Source organism: Rutidosis leptorrhynchoides, chromosome 10 (assembly GCF_046630445.1).
Source record: "Rutidosis leptorrhynchoides isolate AG116_Rl617_1_P2 chromosome 10, CSIRO_AGI_Rlap_v1, whole genome shotgun sequence".
NCBI classification, from domain to species: domain Eukaryota; kingdom Viridiplantae; phylum Streptophyta; class Magnoliopsida; order Asterales; family Asteraceae; genus Rutidosis; species Rutidosis leptorrhynchoides.
Genome location: NC_092342.1, coordinates 282904195 through 282922428, shown reverse-complemented (window position 1 = coordinate 282922428; position 18234 = coordinate 282904195). Strand labels below are relative to the sequence as shown.

The 18234-nt window shown below is 40.0% G+C and overlaps 1 non-coding gene across 1 annotated transcript; it reads right to left on the bottom strand.

Annotated features, from left to right (window-relative positions):
- Positions 1-11167: 11167 nt before the first annotated feature.
- On the bottom strand, positions 11168-11274 carry LOC139873918 (small nucleolar RNA R71). Its single transcript, XR_011767628.1, has one exon. It is a non-coding gene; the product is annotated as a small nucleolar RNA R71 (small nucleolar RNA).
- Positions 11275-18234: the final 6960 nt, after the last annotated feature.

Genomic DNA, 18234 nt, shown 5'->3' with positions numbered 1-18234 from the left:
CTTTCAAGCACATGCCAAACCTGGAGGATGACGTTTTCAGATACTTTGTAGAGCCGACACACATTGACCAGGATAGTATCCCATAGACTACTTTATCTTTATTTTATGTTTTAGTTTTTATCTTTTTGAAGCATTGTATAAAAAGTTATATATAGTGGAAATGCTGCCTTTCTCTTTGTGCTCTTCATGCAGAAATATTATTAAAAGAGACTGGTATGTAGGAGATGGACCGTAGGAAGGCCCAGCACTAGGAAAGTTAACACGACCATAGGGAAGTAATCCTTCCTCAAACCTATTTCAATTATAATGCACTAAAATCTCTCTAAGTGTGGGGTAACCCCCGCAACGAACTTAGAATTTTAGAAGTCATGTCCTTAATTCATATAGTATCAAAATATTCTTTCGAGAGAATATTAGGGACAATGTTCTTCTAAGTGTGGGGTAATGGGTAAGGTTTTTAAGGTCGAAAGTTTTAAGTCAAGTAACCATAAAACGCCAGGTTTTGAAAAATTGTTTTGTCCAAAAGTAATTAAGCAATGGATATTGGGTAATTTTGAAAAAATCTTACTTTGTTTTTGCCCAAAATATCTAATAAAATTGCTAGAAATCGGTTTTCGAAACATTTATTAGAATGGAACGATTGAGCTAAAACTAATGTTTTGTGTCAAAAGATTTCTTTTAAGAAAATATGTAAAAGGCTACGCATGATCAAGCACGACCCCTACTCTAAAAAGTGAGGAATCTTGGACCCAAAGTATCTGTATGACCCATCAAATCTACAGTACTTTGTTATTTCAATTGATGAGCGTGCTGGTGTACGGTTCAAGTTAGAACTTGGTTCAGTCATACGTTTCAAGGCCAATGGTTAGTGAGCGCCATACGTGGTGCAGGTGCGATACTCCTTCCGAAATCATTCTGAATAGAGAAGACAAAAAGCCATCCGTTTCCGTTTCCACTCCACGTATTTCAACCCGACCAACTCACATGAAGAGTTGATGAATCATAAATATTCACCCTAAATTCACTCCCAAAATACACCATTCACATTTCATTCCCCTTTCCATTTACCAAATATCCAGAGATCAATGAAGAGATAGATCGATCAAATTCGCTTCAACAGCACTAGTCGAAAGATTCCGAACCTCTGATTGTTTTTGATAGGTCAAAGACCTATTTTCAGTGGATTATCACTTCCTCTCTGGGCAACAGGAACGAAAGACAAAAGTTTTGAAGAAAGGGTATCCGAAAAAAAAAATAAAAAAAAAATGAATGATGAAAGAGCAAAGTCTCTAAGAGCAAAGTCTCTAATAAGGCAAAAGGAAACCCAAGGAGATGCCCTGAAGAAGAATGAAGGAAGAGCAAAAGAAAATTCTAGACAAAGTCTTAGCATAATCCGCCTCTTCTGAAGAAAACCTTTACGGAATTCTCAGCCATTATCTATCCAAAATGGATACTCCGAAGAATTAAAATCTATCAATCAAAAGATCTGGATACCTTTCACCAAAACTCATAAATTTCCAACCAAACCCTATAACCCGTCTTCCTCTTGAAAGAATGCTTAGGAAGAAGATCAGTGTCGTCCTTACTTAACCGGTGGAGATATCGATGCTTTACCAAGCCTATGATGAGAACTGTTACACGACTGGCTTCTGAGCGACAATACAATTAGAATAGGACACCCTAAACACTTGAGTGATATGAGTGATCCATCAATGAGAAGCCTGATCATGTATACTCTACATCTGAGAGTTGGAAAGTACGCCTTTTTCCACTATGGACGCAATTGAAATCTAGCGACCAAATCATCGAAGTTCAAAACTTTTTCTAATACTTTCGAAAGATGAACCGACTTCTGATAAAGGCATAATAAAAAGATCTACGGGTGGAGCAAGTAAGAATCTATTAGAAAGATCCCGATATTCCCGCTTTTTTGCTTGAGGACAAGCAAAGCTAAGTGTGGGGTATTTGATATCGGGCAAAAAGTCACGTTTTTACTCCCTAAATTAGGCCCTAAAACAATAAAGATTAAAATTTTATCGGCAAAATTATTTTATTTTTCGGTTGATTTTGTACATTGAGTAATTACAAAGGCGCTGCAAAAAGAATCAAGTAAAACGGAGCTAAAACGAAGATTCTAGAGCGAAAACGGTGAAAGACAAGAAATTAAGTTACGATCCAGTGAATCAGGCCCTGATCAGCAAGCCATACGGCCTGCCACTATGGAAATGGCCTGCCAGATACGTGCCATCACACGAGCCACTAACCGACTTGCCAAGCATATGGCCTGCCAAATACGACCTGCCATACGGCCTGCCAAACGGCCTGCCAGGCGTATTTGGCAGAATTCCAAGTCTATTTAAAGGGGCTTTCTCCATTCATTCCAAGACACACTCAACTTGTAATACAATTTATATTTTCAATATTTTTAGTAGTTTTTAGTAGTAGTTAGCTTAGCTTTTATTTTCCGGAGGATATCCCGGCGAGTCCCTGCGATCCCGGGCAGATTAGTTCGGCTTTTTCAGGTTTTATTCGAAACGCTTGTCTTTTGTATTAAACATGTATTCTTATCTTTTATGTTTAATAATGCATTCCGATATTGCCATGATAGCTTAATTTATCTGTATGTTGCCATGATAGAAGTTTGGGTTAGCGTAATTATGTTAATTTAGTACGGTTACTGTTATAATACTGAATTAGGAAGTCTGATAGATTTGTATGCTAGCATCTTAAGGATTGACCAACTTAGGTTGTGATCAGGACTTGTCCACCTATATTAAATTAGCTACTTCATAGGATTAAGACCCCTGATTATACTGTATCTGAAGATTCTATGAACTCGGTATGGCCGGAGTTCCCGGGAGGCATCTAATGCACTTTTAGGACACGGAACCTAGGAATTGAGACATGAATGACCTAGTATGCCTATTGACTGTTCCGAAGAGACCTCTTAGGAGCTATTAAGATCTAGTTAGTGCCTTTACTGTATGACCCAAGCCTATTGCATGTTCTTGTCTGATTGTTGCCCTAGGTCTTAGTCATGCCAACTGTTTAGGTACTTATTAGGTTTCTATCTGCTTTACTATCAGTATATTAACTGTAATTCTGTATAATGTTTGATTTGTTGTGATCTCATTAGTATGATGTAATGGTTGTTAGTTTTCATTTAGTTTTGCCAACTTAAACTGACGGACTCCTTCCGTTTGTGATCAGTGTTCAATCAACACGGCACATTGTTATTCAGTTATCTAAACTGATAACGAGGGTTAGGATTAGAGCTTAACTCACTAATGAACCTAGTACTCTACTGAGGATAACCTCCGAGGTATTGTTACACTTCAGTTATACGACCAAGTGACATACTTCTCACTGCTCAAAGAGAACTCCGAGAGTTCAGAGATAAGTAGGTCTGTGTAATTGGCTCATCCAACCAGATCAACATCAATCCAAGCATAGTCTTAACATAAGCATAATTACCTTCCCTTAACCCAATACTGATATCTTGGTCAACATTTCCTTAATCTGCATACTCCAGATATCCTCCCAGTTTATTTACTTTTTCTGCATTTAGGACCTTTAGCTAAAATCAACTACTAGCTTTTATCCAGGTAATTTAACTAAAAGACAATTATCTACAGTTGATCTTCAATTCGTTAATCAACATAAAATTCAACACTGGGTTAACTTACACCTTCTACACCTTAGAAAGTAAAGTAAATTTAGGCCCCGCAAAATATAAATAAACGAAGACGCTGTGTGCTACCGAATCTGACACCATGCGACCTAACGACACCGCACAAAATAAAAACCGTCCGTTAATGGCATATCAATGGCTCAAGTCTAACATGAATATATTATTTATATGCTTGTTCTTGTCATTTTGATGTAACTAGCTCAAACTTGAAATGGGTGTGTTTGATTGTGAGATTTGGTTGCTTAAATATTGTTAGATATTAAAAGTGCATGTATTAAATGTGTTACTAGCATCACTAATTTCAATTTGGTATGTGGGTTGACATAGAAAAGCTTCATAAACATAATTGTTAAATTGGTGACTTTGAGTTAGGGTTTGATTAAGTAAAATGAACTTTTGATGCATTGAATGCCTTGCAATGTGGTTTGTAAGTGTTTAGTTGTATTGTATGCGTGATTACCTACGAAATGGCGTATTATATGTGTGCATTTAATTCCCGAATCATAAATGTGCATTTATGAATTTGAAGCATTAATGATGGGCATTAATTGATCATTCAATTTGGAATTTCGATTATTACAAATGATATTTTTGATTGATAAAATGTGTTTAGTTGTGTTCCTTGTTAAATTACCTTTCCAACGATGTATGGTATGCGTTTTAGGTATTTACGGTTCATTAGTTGTGTTAATTTGAAGTTTGAATGAGACTTGAACAATTGAAACAGCCCAGGTACCAGCTCCCGCACATTGTCGCGGAGCGGCCTTTCTGTGTCGCGGCATGGCAATAGCCGCATTCAGGGACTGACCTACCTTGTCAAATTACGAAAAATGTTTGCTATGCTACGCACCTCCGATTCACATGTAACTTGTTCTAACATGCTTATATATGATTAAAAACCTCAGAAAAATAGTTTGGGACCCGACCCGAACGTGTTGACTTTTTCGTTGACTTTGACTTGACTAAAGTTGACTTTTGTTTAAACTTAACCAAATACTTATGCAATCATCCTAACATGCTTTTATATTTGTATCATGCATGAAACTTGGCAACGTGATTCACATGCTATATGTAATCGAGTCGTAACGAGCCATAGGACTAATTGAACAACTTTAACCCATCGTGTTTACCGTTATTGATACGAACCTATTGTTTAGGTCAAGACTAGCATTCGTTCTTACACACATTACATTGTGAAGTATAATTTACTATTCGTGCAACCAAGGTGAGATCATAGTCCCACCTTTTCAACAACTTTTACTTTTAAACTATGGGATGAGAAACATATACGTATCATACTTTTATGCTTTGAACACAAGTACGAAAACAAACATTCCACAGCGAGTTTGAACAAAAAGCCTCAATTCAATTATCATTAGTTACACTTGTAGGGTGTAAACGTGAACTTATGTTATGTGATCACATTGGGCTTGACGAGCCCTCATTCGGACGGTTCGGTACCGTTAGGGGATGAAATATATTTTCGAGTATAGTGTATGTTCTAACACTACGTGACAGGGTACAAAATAGTTAAGTCTTGATAATTGGGTGCTCGCGAACATACTTTTGGAATACAAACGATTTGGATAATCAACTATATTAAATCTTGTGGTTTAAAAACAACGTTACTAATACACCTATGATTTCACCAACGTTTTTCGTTGACAGTTTTCTATATGTTTTCTCAGGTCCTTGAACGCTAGGTGATACATGCTTCCGCACATTATTTTTGATACTTGCTTGGATGTCGAGTATACGTGCATACGTGGAGCGTCTTTTGACTTTACTTAAATTGTGTTGCATAGGTTTCAATTGTACATAAAATGTTGTAACATGTTTGGTCTTTGAACCACTTTGTAAAATTTTTGAAACATCTTTATAATTAGAATGAATGCAACATATTTTGGTCAAACATTGTTTTAAAGACTTATGACCACGTAACGGGACCTAAGTAGATGGCGCCGTCAATGACGATTTTGTCGAGTCGCTACAGATGGTATCAGAGCATTGGTTGTAGGGATTTTAAGCTCATTGGTGTCAACCCGAGTCGTAGGGTACATTAGTGAGTCTAAACTACAGCCGGCATATAGACTTGAAGTAGGAATTACTTGACTACTTGTGCATTTATTCTCGAATTCTTCTATTCATATCTAACTTTTATCCCATCTTAATCTCACGTTGTTTAATTTGATTGACACGCCACCTTGACTTAGTGAAATAATGTTGAATGCACATATGAATTAGGGTAATATAATTTCCGGGATTATATTACGGTGACTCATATGAACGTTCCTACATTATGACATAAAGAATTTAAGGTGAGTCAAGGAAAATTTTCTCTTTATCCTCATTCCATATCACGGTTAATATTATTGAGAATACTAATCAACGATATTCTTGGGTTTTGAAGGAACAATGCCTCCTCGCCGTGTATCACGCCATGAAACATCCGAACAAGCTCTACAACGAATGATTGCCACTGCGGTGGATGCGGCCATGGCCGGTCACTCTTCCAATAACAAACAACAACCACAACAACAACAACAACAACAACAATGGAGCCGGTAACTCAAACGAGGGATGATCCTATAAAGCTTTCATGGGGTGCAAACCTCACACCTTCGATGGAACCTGGGGACCGGTTGTGCTCACTCGATGGTTTGAGCAAACGGAAGCCTTCTTTAGCATAAGCGGTTGTCGGGACCAAGACAAGGTCAAGTACTCCACTCACACTTTCGCCGGTGTCGCTCTCACTTGGTGGAACACCTATGTGCAATCGGTGGGTACCGATGAAGCCCACGCCCTCTCTTGAGCCGATTTAAGGGAAAAGATGATCATATAATATTTCCCTCGTGAAGAAACCCGAAAGCTCGAACAAGAGCTAAGAACTCTAAAAGTGGCCGGAAATGATCTCAAGGCTTATAATCAACGATTTTCCGAATTAGCCTTGATGTGCCTAAACCTTGTGAACCCCGAGTCTTCAAGGGTTGAACTTTACATGGATGGTCTTCCAAAGAGCATCAAACATGGGGTAATGTCATCCAAACCCACTAATCATCAAGAAGCTTTGAATATGGCCCTCAAATTGATAGAAACAGTGGACGAAATCGTAGTACCGGCACCTAAAGCCGAGGATAAGTCGGGTGGCAACAAAAGAAAATGGGAAGCCACTCCCTCAAACAACTACAATAACAACTTCACGAAAAAGCCTTTCACCTCCGACGACAAGAAACTTTATATCGGGAATAAACCATTTTGCAACAAGTGCCACAAACATCATTATGGTGAATGTGGCAAGCCATTTTGCAACAAATGTCAAAGTAGTGGCCATGTGGCCAACGATTGTAGAAACGCCGCTCCCGTTGCTCAAAAGGGGCCAAATGCACCAAGACCGGGTGTTTGTTTTGAATGTGGCCAACCGGGTCATTATAGGAATGCGTGTCCAAAGAAGAAAGCTAACCCCAATACAAGCGACCGAGCCTTCAACATCAACACCGAGGAAGCCCGGGATGACAATGAACTAGTCACGGGTACGTTTCTTCTCAACGATTCTTATGTCTCTTCTTTATTCGATTCGGGTGCCGATAAGAGTTTTATATCCGAGACTTTGACTTATTCTTTTAGCACTCCACCACTCCCACTAGATACTACTTATACCATTGAAGTGGCTAACGGGAAACTATTGAGTGCCGACAAATTTTACCGGGGGTGTACGTTAAACTTAATGGGTAAAGAGTTTGAAATTGACTTGATACCTATAGAACTAGGGAGCTTTGATGTAATCATTGGTATGGATTGGCTAGCCAAAACGAAATCTCACATTCTTTGTGATCTTAAAGCGATTCAAATTCCTATCGAGAATGGTGAACCCTTGATTGTCTATGGCGATAAGAGTTGCACCGGACTCAACCTCGTCTCCTGCCTTAAAGTTGAAAAGTACCTTCGTAAAGGTTGTTTCACGATTCTAGCCCACGTTAAGAAAGTTGAAACCGAAGAGAAGCATATCGATGATGTGCCAATTGTTAGTGACTTTTCTGATGTATTTCCCGACGAATTGCCGGGACTTCCACCTCATCGACCGGTTGAATTCCAAATCGATCTTATTCCGGGAGCCGCACCAGTAGCACATGCACCGTATAGACTAGCTCCATTCGGAATGCAAGAATTGCAAAGTCAAATTCAAGAACTACTTGACCGTGGTTTTATCCAACCTAGTCATTCACCATGGGGCGCTCCGATTTTATTCGTTAAGAAGAAAGATGGATCCCTACGAATGTGTATCAACTATCGTGAATTAAACAAATTGACGGTTAAGAACCGATATCTTCTTCCACGCATCGATGACCTCTTTGATCAACTACAAGGATCTCGTGTATATTCGAAAATCGACCTCCGCTCGGGTTATCATCAATTAAGGGTTAAGGGGGAAGATGTCTCCAAAACCGCTTTCCGGACTCGTTATGGTAGTTATGAATTTCTTGTAATGTCATTTGATCTCACTAACGCATTGGCGGTGTTCATGGATCTTATGAACCGCGTGTGCAAACCATACCTCGACAAATTCGTTTTTGATATCGGCTAAAAAGTCACGTTTTCACCCCGTATTAAGGCCCAAAAAAAAGAAAGATTCGAAATTTTTCGGCAAAATACCCACTTCATCTGTTAGAATTGAAGAACAAGTAATTACGAAGACGGTGCTAAAAGAATCAAGAGAATCGGAGCTAAAACGAAGATTCTAGAGCGAAAACGGTGAAAGACAAGAAATCAAGTTACGATCCAGGGAATTCAGGCTGACCAGAAGCCATACGGCCTGCCATACGGCCTGCCATTATGGAAATGGCCTGCCATATACGTGCCACCACACGAGCTGCCAAACGGCCTGCCTTGCATATGGCCTGCCAAATACGGCCTGCCATACGGCCTGCTAAATGGCCTGCGAGGCGTATTTGGCAATTTTCAAGTCTATTTAAAGGGTCTTTGTCATTCATTCCAACACACAATTCAATTCACTTCTTTCTCTCTCTTGTACAATATTAGTCATACTTTCAAGGCCTTCTCACCTCCGAGCGGGAAATTAAGTACCCGGAGGCGAACGCTGAAGATTGTATTAGGAGCGGTCTGGAGTCTTGAAGTTGTCACTTTTGTATTCGGAACTCATTTAATCTACTGGTACTTCTATCCTTTATCTTATATAATGTTTTATGATATTATTGCCATGATTAGCGAGTAGTTATCTTTAGTGTATGCTATGATGTAAGCAGTTATAATGCCGAAATAATATTACGGTCTGTGTATGTTGTCGAAATGCTTTCCGATTATGCTTTAAGCTCAATCGCTTTTCCAACTAATAGAACGTAGTTATAGGATCTGTTATTGGGAAGTCGCGAACCCCGATTCAGAGTACACTATCTGTGTCACCCCTTGGTAAGAGAAGTCTCTCGGATACAACGTAAGATCGACCGAGGCACACCGGTTGTAGTAAATCTATCGAGCTTTGGATTTCGACTGAGGACTCTTTCGTAGTGAAACATCTGACTAGGCCCCTAGTACATTGTCGGTCCCAGACCATGCTAGTGTAGTCACCAAGCCTATAAACTTCGTACGTGTACGCTGAAGCACATCGGTTGTCGTAATCTGTACCTCTGCTAAGTAAGGCCATGGAACACGGTTAGTGTTGACCAGTACACTACACTATAACGCGGTCTCAAGCATTGCACCCCGCTTGAGGGATTCTTAGTTAATTAAGGAACTGTTTGTTTAGACACATAAAGGATTAGACCGTTAGGATAACCGAACGTGTTCATGGAAGTCAGACTTGACTTGGCCATAGTGTTCTTTATGGTTGAACTCTTTTTAAGGGCCTAACTATCTTTTACCAATCATCAACGAAAGCATTGAAGCACATCAGGTCTCTCGGATATGGTACACCATGTATTCTATTATTCTTAAGAAAGTTTAGACCATTTTGGAATGTTAATACGTCACCCAACCAAGTCACTCAATTGGATGAGCCGTCTGAACGTGTATGCTTGTAGTCAGACTGCACGGGCGTCGGGGGTAAGGGACGTTGCTGTCTATTCAGAATCTTCAAGCCTAATGCAGTACCCAGTGACATGTCTTATGACAGGGGCGTTTAGAACCAGTGTAATGAATACAAGGCCTCTGCCTATTCATGAGCCAGCATTCCATAATCTCGGCAGAATAACTGATGAAGTCATAGTATGCACTTACTTTAACCTTATCTAAATTACAAATTTTATCGCATTTACTTTATCTATCTTATAAATTAGAAAATCCCAAAATAAATATTCACTACTCCCTAACTATCTTAGGCTACAATATAGGTTCGATGTTACTGATATCTCAAAAATACGACTCTAGGTCATACTTCCCTTACTTATAAGGAGTTGTAAGATTTAGGCCCCGCTAAATATAAATTTAAAACAGTACCCTCTCCCACGAGTGGCTGATCCTGGCGAGCCGTGGCCTAACGACACCGCGCAAATAAAAAGCGTCAGTTTTGACCATATCAAGAGACCTACTAGTTTTTGGTGCCGCTGCCGGGGAACTGGTATCAGGCAATACTGCTCTCTATCAAACTTATTCACAAGTATTTAGTGGTGTCTAAGAAAGACAATTATACACGGACTTGGTTATTGGATTTTCCGAACAGTCGCCAATTATATTGGGACTAAAAGGATCCTACCTCTCCGTAGTCGACCTGGCCACTTGGTTTGTTGAATAGTTTGTGCGAAGCTTTGTTACCGAAATACCAGGGAATCAGTAGCCAGAACCAAATACATATTCCACCATAGGATAGTTAGTTAATTAGATTAGATTACTTTAGATTACTCTAGTTTACCTTAGATTAGACCACCTTAGATTACCCTAGTTTGCCTTAGATTACTTAAGTTTACCTTAGAATTAGATTAGTTTAGTTTAGCTTATTATAATTTAGCTTATTTGTGAAAATTAAAAACAAAAAGGCATACCTAGTGTATGACCCAAACCCGATCTAGACCAGGACCGTTGTTATTCGTACCTGATCCAGATGCAATAATCTCTAAAGCACGCAAGGAAGCACGAATCAGAAACTAAATGGCGTTACGCGTTACTTTAGCAGAAACCACCAAACCCTCGATTGAAGGTCGTGGAGGACCAATCAGATTTCCAGAGATTCAAAGACACTCGTTCGAGTTAAAACATCACATCATCCAGCTCATTCAAAATAGCTGTCAGTATCATGGATTACCGAATGACGATCCTAATTCTCACCTTGATAAATTCATATCTCTTTCGAACTCCTACAAACAGCCAGGGATAGGACAAGATATAGTCCGGCTATATTTGTTCCCCTATTCTCTCACTCATCATGCTCAAACTTGGTTTGAAGGACTGGAAAAAGATTCCATCACGTCATAGACGGAGATGGCGACTAAATTCCTAAACAAATATTTCCCTCCTTCTAAACAAACCAAACTGAAGAATGACATCATTAACTTCAAACAAAGTTATGATGAATCTCTTTACACTGCATGGGAGCGTTTCAAAACCCTGCTGAAGAAATGCCCTAATCACCAGTTAGAACGGTCAGCCCAAATCTGTACCTTCTACAATGGTCTTATGGTAAATCATAGGACGACGATCGATGCAGCAGCTCAAGGGAATCTGATGAACCAAACCGCAGATGAAGCATGGGAATTGCTCGAGAACATGACGATGCATCATCATGACTGGAACAGTGGTGAAACAACTTCATCATCTGCCCCACTCTCTGCACTTAACAATCAAACGGAGGCCATCAAATCCCTCACAGATAAGATGGAATCTCTTGCCAAGCAACTCGGAGAATTGAAGCGCAACCTCAGCTGGTTAACCAAGCTCAGGCTTGTGTTAATTGTACCAACCCACAACCTACTGAAGACTATTAATTTGAGTACGAAAACCCTGACGGTTCAGTCTGTTACGTTCAATACCCAGCTCATCCACCAAATCCTGGATTCAATCAACCACCAAGGGTTAATCAATTTCAGCGAAGCAATCAACCTTTCTGCTATCGCTATCCACCTTATCCAGCCCAACAATCTCAATTGACCTACGATCAACCACTTCCACTTACTGGTCCCCCAGTTGAGGAGAATTCCCCTACCACCCAGATTACAAAAGCAACTAACCCCACTCTCGGAGCTGATGATCAGTTAACTTAGTTCATCCAAGGACAATAACAGCTAAATCAGAGAACTGCAACCAGACAAGATCAGACGGAGATACTAATGAGAAATCAATTGGCTCTGCTCAAAAGTTTGGAAACGCAGCTCGGACAGTTATCACAACGCCTTGAAACCCGACCGCAGGGAAGATTGCCAAGTAATACTATCCAGAATCCCCACATTGAAGAAGCAAAGCAAATGGATTCCGTAATCCCAGAGGAAGAACCACGGAGAAGGTCAACTAGGCTCAAGAACAAATCAACATATACTCAGAAGCTGACCCCTGAAACTCCAGTTCGCGTACCTTATCCTGGAAGGCTACAAGAAGAACCATCCAAGCTTGATTCCTTCAAACTAGATGGCAGATTCCTAGACACTATGTCCAAAGTTCCCAACCAGAAGAGATACATCCGAAGGTTTCTATCTACAAAGGAGAGGATACCAGACTCTAACAAAATTCTACTGAGTGAAGAATGCTCTGCATTACTCAGAAACTCTCTACCACCTAAGCTAGGAGATACGAGTCAATTCGTTTTCCCGTGTTCAATCTACCAATTTGGAACCATTCATGCGCTAGCAGATTTAGGAGCAAGTATCAACCTAATCCCCTACTCTCTCTACAAGATATTAGAGTTAGGAGACTTGTCACCAACCAAAATGACAATCCAACTTGCCGATCATAAAATTCGATATCCTAAGGGCATAGTTGAGAACGTCTTGGTGAAAGTCGACAAATTCTTGTATCCTACAGATTTCGTAGTATTGGATATTAAGGAAGACCTACACACCCCAATAGTGTTAGGAAGACCTTTCATGAATACGGCTAGGACTGTCATTGATGTCTACAATCAAACCATGATCTTACGATCACATGGGGATAGCGTTACCTTCAAAATTGACCGACCAACTGATATTTCTGGACAGGCAGATCTGTTTGCTATTTCCACCAGACGGATCACTTCCGATGATGAGTCATTACCACCAGCCGACGATATCGAGATGGGTGTCGAATCACAGTCTGTAGACTACCCAGAAATGGAAGAAGAGGATCCCAGCGAAGAAATAGAGGAAGAGGAGGAATCTGAAGAGGAAGAGGAAATGGAAGACGTAAAAGAAACTGCGACAACACCCGCTCCAAGCACTGAGCGTCATAAAGAAATAATGAGGCTTGAAACGGCAGATCACAGTTTAATCATTCGCTTCAAAAAGAAGAACAAAAAGGCTAAAGTTAAGGATATAGAAATTGATCCTGTAAGTATCAAAGTGGAGAATCAGAATACTGAAGAAACCCGTTCATCAGACGCATCCTCAGAGGAACCGGATACTGATGATGATGAGGAAGAGCATCACGAAGACATTCTAACTAACCCCCACTCTCCAACCGAAGTAGATCAAGGGGATCCGGACTCTTCTTCAGATCAAATTCAGGTTATATCCACACATGCAGACGTGATTACCTTCATTAATGATACCGATGAATTTGAAGACATTCTCGAAGCCATCCGAAAGTCAACCATTGATTTTTCGATACGCTTAACAGAACGAATCATGGCTATCAGAGAAGAGCACCGCCTCTATCTCTGAAGAGAAGACAATGATGTTGAAATCCTAGAAGAACGCATTCAAGACTTTATCAACTCTCTTCACGATCATATCTATCACGAAGAAAGGCAACGAGAGCATAATTCAGTAGTTCGCACTATTCTTGAAACAAGATTCTATCGAGATCAGAAGATCATTCACTCTAAGGTTTATAATGCCTTAACTGGATCTGCACTTTCATTCTCACGAAACGAACGAGCACTACTGACTCTCATCCGGAAGCATATGGATCTTTCCACCGGCCGCCCGACTTATCACTCTGATTTGCAAATGATCGAGGATATTCACAGCCTTTTCACTCTTCTGGATAGAGATAATTTCGAAAGCACACCAGACAGACTAGCGATTTACGTAACAATTGATCACCACGTTGATCTGATTATCAAAGAGTTACAAGACACTGTTATGGAGGAAGCAAGACGAAACAATCCGTTCTCTCATTTTGAACCAGATCGAGTCAACATTGCTACCTATGTTACGAAGAAGCTATCACATATCTTCCATGAATCCACAGATCCTAGTTTCATATTTAAAGCTGGATGTCGGGAGATATACTCAAAGACGGTGAAATTGATACTCAGATCAGGATTGCTGTTCACTTCCTTCCAGCTTCGTCTCTTAACTAATATGTGCAAAGCTACAGACTCTTACTGTGGAGATCACCGTTCCGAAGACTTCGAGATTCTAAAAATACAGTTTCTGACATTGTTTGAAGACCTCCGAAATGAGCATCCCGTCAGAGAAATCATCAACACCAGCACTGCTACCATGATTGACATTCATGGGTCAACCAGCAGAGCTGTGGATCATATTCTCATCGGACTTCAAGACTTATCAAGAGCCAAAACTGCGCACTACTTATCGTTCAGAAGATCTTCAAGAGAAGTACCGGACTTGTTACCACTATTGGTCCAACACTTTCTCAGGACTTATCCACCAAGACTCACATTCCCTCAAGAAGACCAAGATCACAACCATCAACGAGGAATGTTTGCTTTTTGAAGAATCACTACGGTCGAGCCAACGACCTTAAACAAAAGCGCTTCTCGGGAGGCAACCCGTGCAATAAAGTAGAGTAGAAGAATAAAGGATGACAAATGAGCCGATAAAGAAACAAGGAAACTAACCGCATCTGCTAGGGGTATTTCTTTCTTTTCACTACTAGCTCAAGATTCAAACTATACCGCATCCTAGCTTATCACTAAGTGTGGGATAACACCCAATCAAAACACTAGACAAACAATCCCAAATCTTCAACTAAAGCTCCTAAGTGTGGGATACACTAGGAACATTGAGGACAATGTTCGTCTAAGTGTGGGATGTTGGTATCTTTTTATGCTATATCATAATAACCCATTACGAAGATTCCAAGTCCTTAAGCAAAATTTCAAATTTTTTGCAAAAGAAACCCTTTTCGAGAAAGTATTTTTAAAAACCTAAAACGTTTGTCAATAAAAGTAAGGCTTAAGTAAGGTGGAATTCTTGTTAGACTGAAATCTCTAATAGAGCATTGCATGACTAAGACATTATCGACCTAAATTGATTATGGTGAGGCACCCCAAATAAGACCAACATTCATCTTTAATGCTTCACTATTTTTCATTGAGAGTACCGATGTCTGTGCTCAGAATCAGAACTTGCTTTAGATCTACATCTCCAAGCAGCAAAGCATGATTCGGTTGTAATCAAAATGGCTACCCGTTTGTCAAACATAAGCCTTCCACACATCCACTACTTCTACTCCACCATCACATCCATATCACGTTTACTATTTCTCAGAAAACCCAGAAAATGAGATTCCTTCTGAAAACCCAATGTTATAAACCTCTCAAGTATCATGACAAAGGTCTTGAAAAAGTTTACCGATAAAAAGTTTCTCGAGATGAAGTCTCCAAAAAAAAAAAAAATGATGAAGTTCTGAAAAAAGGAGCAGAACTAAATAAGAGAAATGCCAAAGAGAACTCGACAGAAAATGATTATCAAATGAAGAAAAGTTCAAAAGTGCTTCTCAAAATACTTCAGCACTCCTATCTATCCGAATAAAAGTCTGTATAAAGACAACTTCACTACCACTCCAAAATTCCTTCTCCATCATTGACAAATAACCCATAAAGCTGAGATTACTACTGTTCTCGCGTTAGCAGTAAGGATTTGAGTCTTTATCAAGCCTATGACGATGGGTGTAGCATGACTGGCTATGAGTGTATTCATTTCTTAGATCTATAGGGAACCCTAAACACCTGAGTGATTTGAGTGACCCATGAAAGCTAGCCTATGTCATGTAACCTCCTCGCATGCTTGCAGAGATAATTTCAATCCTAACATAGATGACTCACCTTATCTTTTTACTCTTATAATAAAAGCAAATCGCTTAGGCTATTAGAAAAGAAATGCCAAAAAGATTCTTTAAAATGAGAGTTTGCTTGAGGACAAGCAAAGATTAAGTGTGAGATATTTGATATCGGCTAAAAAGTCACGTTTTCACCCCGGTATTAAGGCCCAAAAACAAGAAAGATTCGAACTTTGTCGGCAAAATACCCACTTCGTCGATTAGAATTGAAGAACAAATAATTACGAAGACAGTACAAAAAGAATCAAGAGAATCGGAGCTAAAACGAAGATTCTAGAGCGAAAACGGTGAAAGACAAGAAATCAAGTTACGATCCAGGGAATTCAGGCTGACCAGCAAGCCATACGGCCTGTCATACGGCCTGCCATACGGCCTGCCAGTATGGAAACGGCCTGCCATATACGTGCCACCACACGACCTGCCAAACGGCCTGCCTTGCATACGGCCTGCCAAATACGGCATGCCATACGGCCTGTCAAACGGCCTGCCAGGCGTATTTGGCAATTTTCAAGTCTATTTAAAGGGTCTTGTTCATTCATTCTAACACACAATTCAATTCACTTCTTTCTCTCTCTTGTACAATATTAGTCATACTTTCAAGGCCTTCTCACCTCCGAGCGGGAAATTAAGTACCCGGAGGCGAACGCTGAAGATTGTATTAGGAGCGGTCTGGAGTCTTGAAGTTGTCACTTTTGTATTCGGAACTCATTTAATCTACTGGTACTTCTATCCTTTATCTTATATAATGTTTTATGATATTATTGCCATGATTAGCGAGTAGTTATCTTTAGTGTATGCTATGATGTAAGCAGTTATAATGCCGAAATAATATTACGGTCTGTGTATGTTGTCGAAATGCTTTCCGATTATGCTTTAAACTCAATCGCTTTTCCAACTAATAGAACGTAGTTATAGGCTCTGTTATTGGGAAGTCGCGAACCCCGATTCAGAGTACACAATCTGTGTCACCCCTTGGTAAGAGAAGTCTCTCGGATACAACGTAAAATCGACCGAGGCACACCAGTTGTAGTAAGTCTATCGAGCTTTGGATTCCAACTGAGGACTCTTTCGTAGTGAAACATCTGACTAGGCCCCTAGTACATTGTCGGTCCCAGACCATGCTAGTGTAGTCACCAAGCATATAAACTTCGTATGTGCACGCTGAAGCATAGCGGTTGTTGTAAGCTGTACCTCTGCTAAGTAAGGACATGGAACACGGTTAGTGTTGACCAGTACACTGCACCATAACGCAGTCTCAAGCATTGCACCCCGCTTGAGGGATTCTTAGTTAATTAAGGAACTGTTTGTTTAGACACATAAAGGATTGGACCGTTAGGATAACCGAACGTGTTCATGGAAGTCAGACTTGACTTGGCCATGGTGTTCTTTATGGTTGAACTCTTTTTAAGGGCCTAACTATCTTTTACCAATCATTAACGAAAGCATTGAAGCACATCACGTCTATCGGATATGGTACACCATGTATTCTATTATGCTTAAGAAAGTTTAGACCATTTTGGAATGTTAATACGTCACCCAACCGAGTCGCTCAATTGGATGAGCCGTCTGAACGTATATGCCTGTAGTCAGACTGCATGGACGTCCGGGGTAAGGGACGTTGCTGTCTATTCAGAATCTTCAAGCCTAACGCAGTACCCAGTGACATGTCTTATGACAGGGGCGTTTAGGACCAGTGTAATGAATAAAAGGCTTCTGCCTATTCATGAGCCAACATTCCATAATCTCGGCAGAATAACTGATGAATCATAGTATGCACTTACTTTAACCTTATCTGAATTACAAATTTTATCGCATTTACTTTATCTATCTTATAAATTAGAAAATCCCAAAATAAATATTCACTACTCCCTAACTATCTTAGGCTACAATATAGGTTCGATGTTACTGATATCTCAAAAATACGACTCTAGGTCATACTTCCCTTACTTATAAGGAGTAGTAAGATTTAGGCCCCGCTAAATATAAATTTAAAACAGTACCCTCTCCCACGAGTGGCTGATCCTGGCGAGCCGTGACCTAACGACACCGCGCAAATAAAAACCGTCAGTTTCGGCCATATCAGTTATCGTGTTCATCGATGATATTTTGGTCTATTCTAAAAGCGAAGAAGAGCACGAACAACATCTCCGATTTGTGCTTGAACTCTTGAGACAAGAACGACTCTATGCCAAATTCTCCAAGTGTGAATTTTGGTTGAAGGAAGTTTAATTTCTTGGTCATGTTGTAAGTGATCAAGGTATTAAAGTCGACCCCGCAAAAATTGAAGCCATTAGTAAATGGGAGACTCCTACTACTCCTACTAACATTCGTCAATTCTTGGGTCTCGCCTGGTACTATCGTAGATTCATCAAAAACTTCTC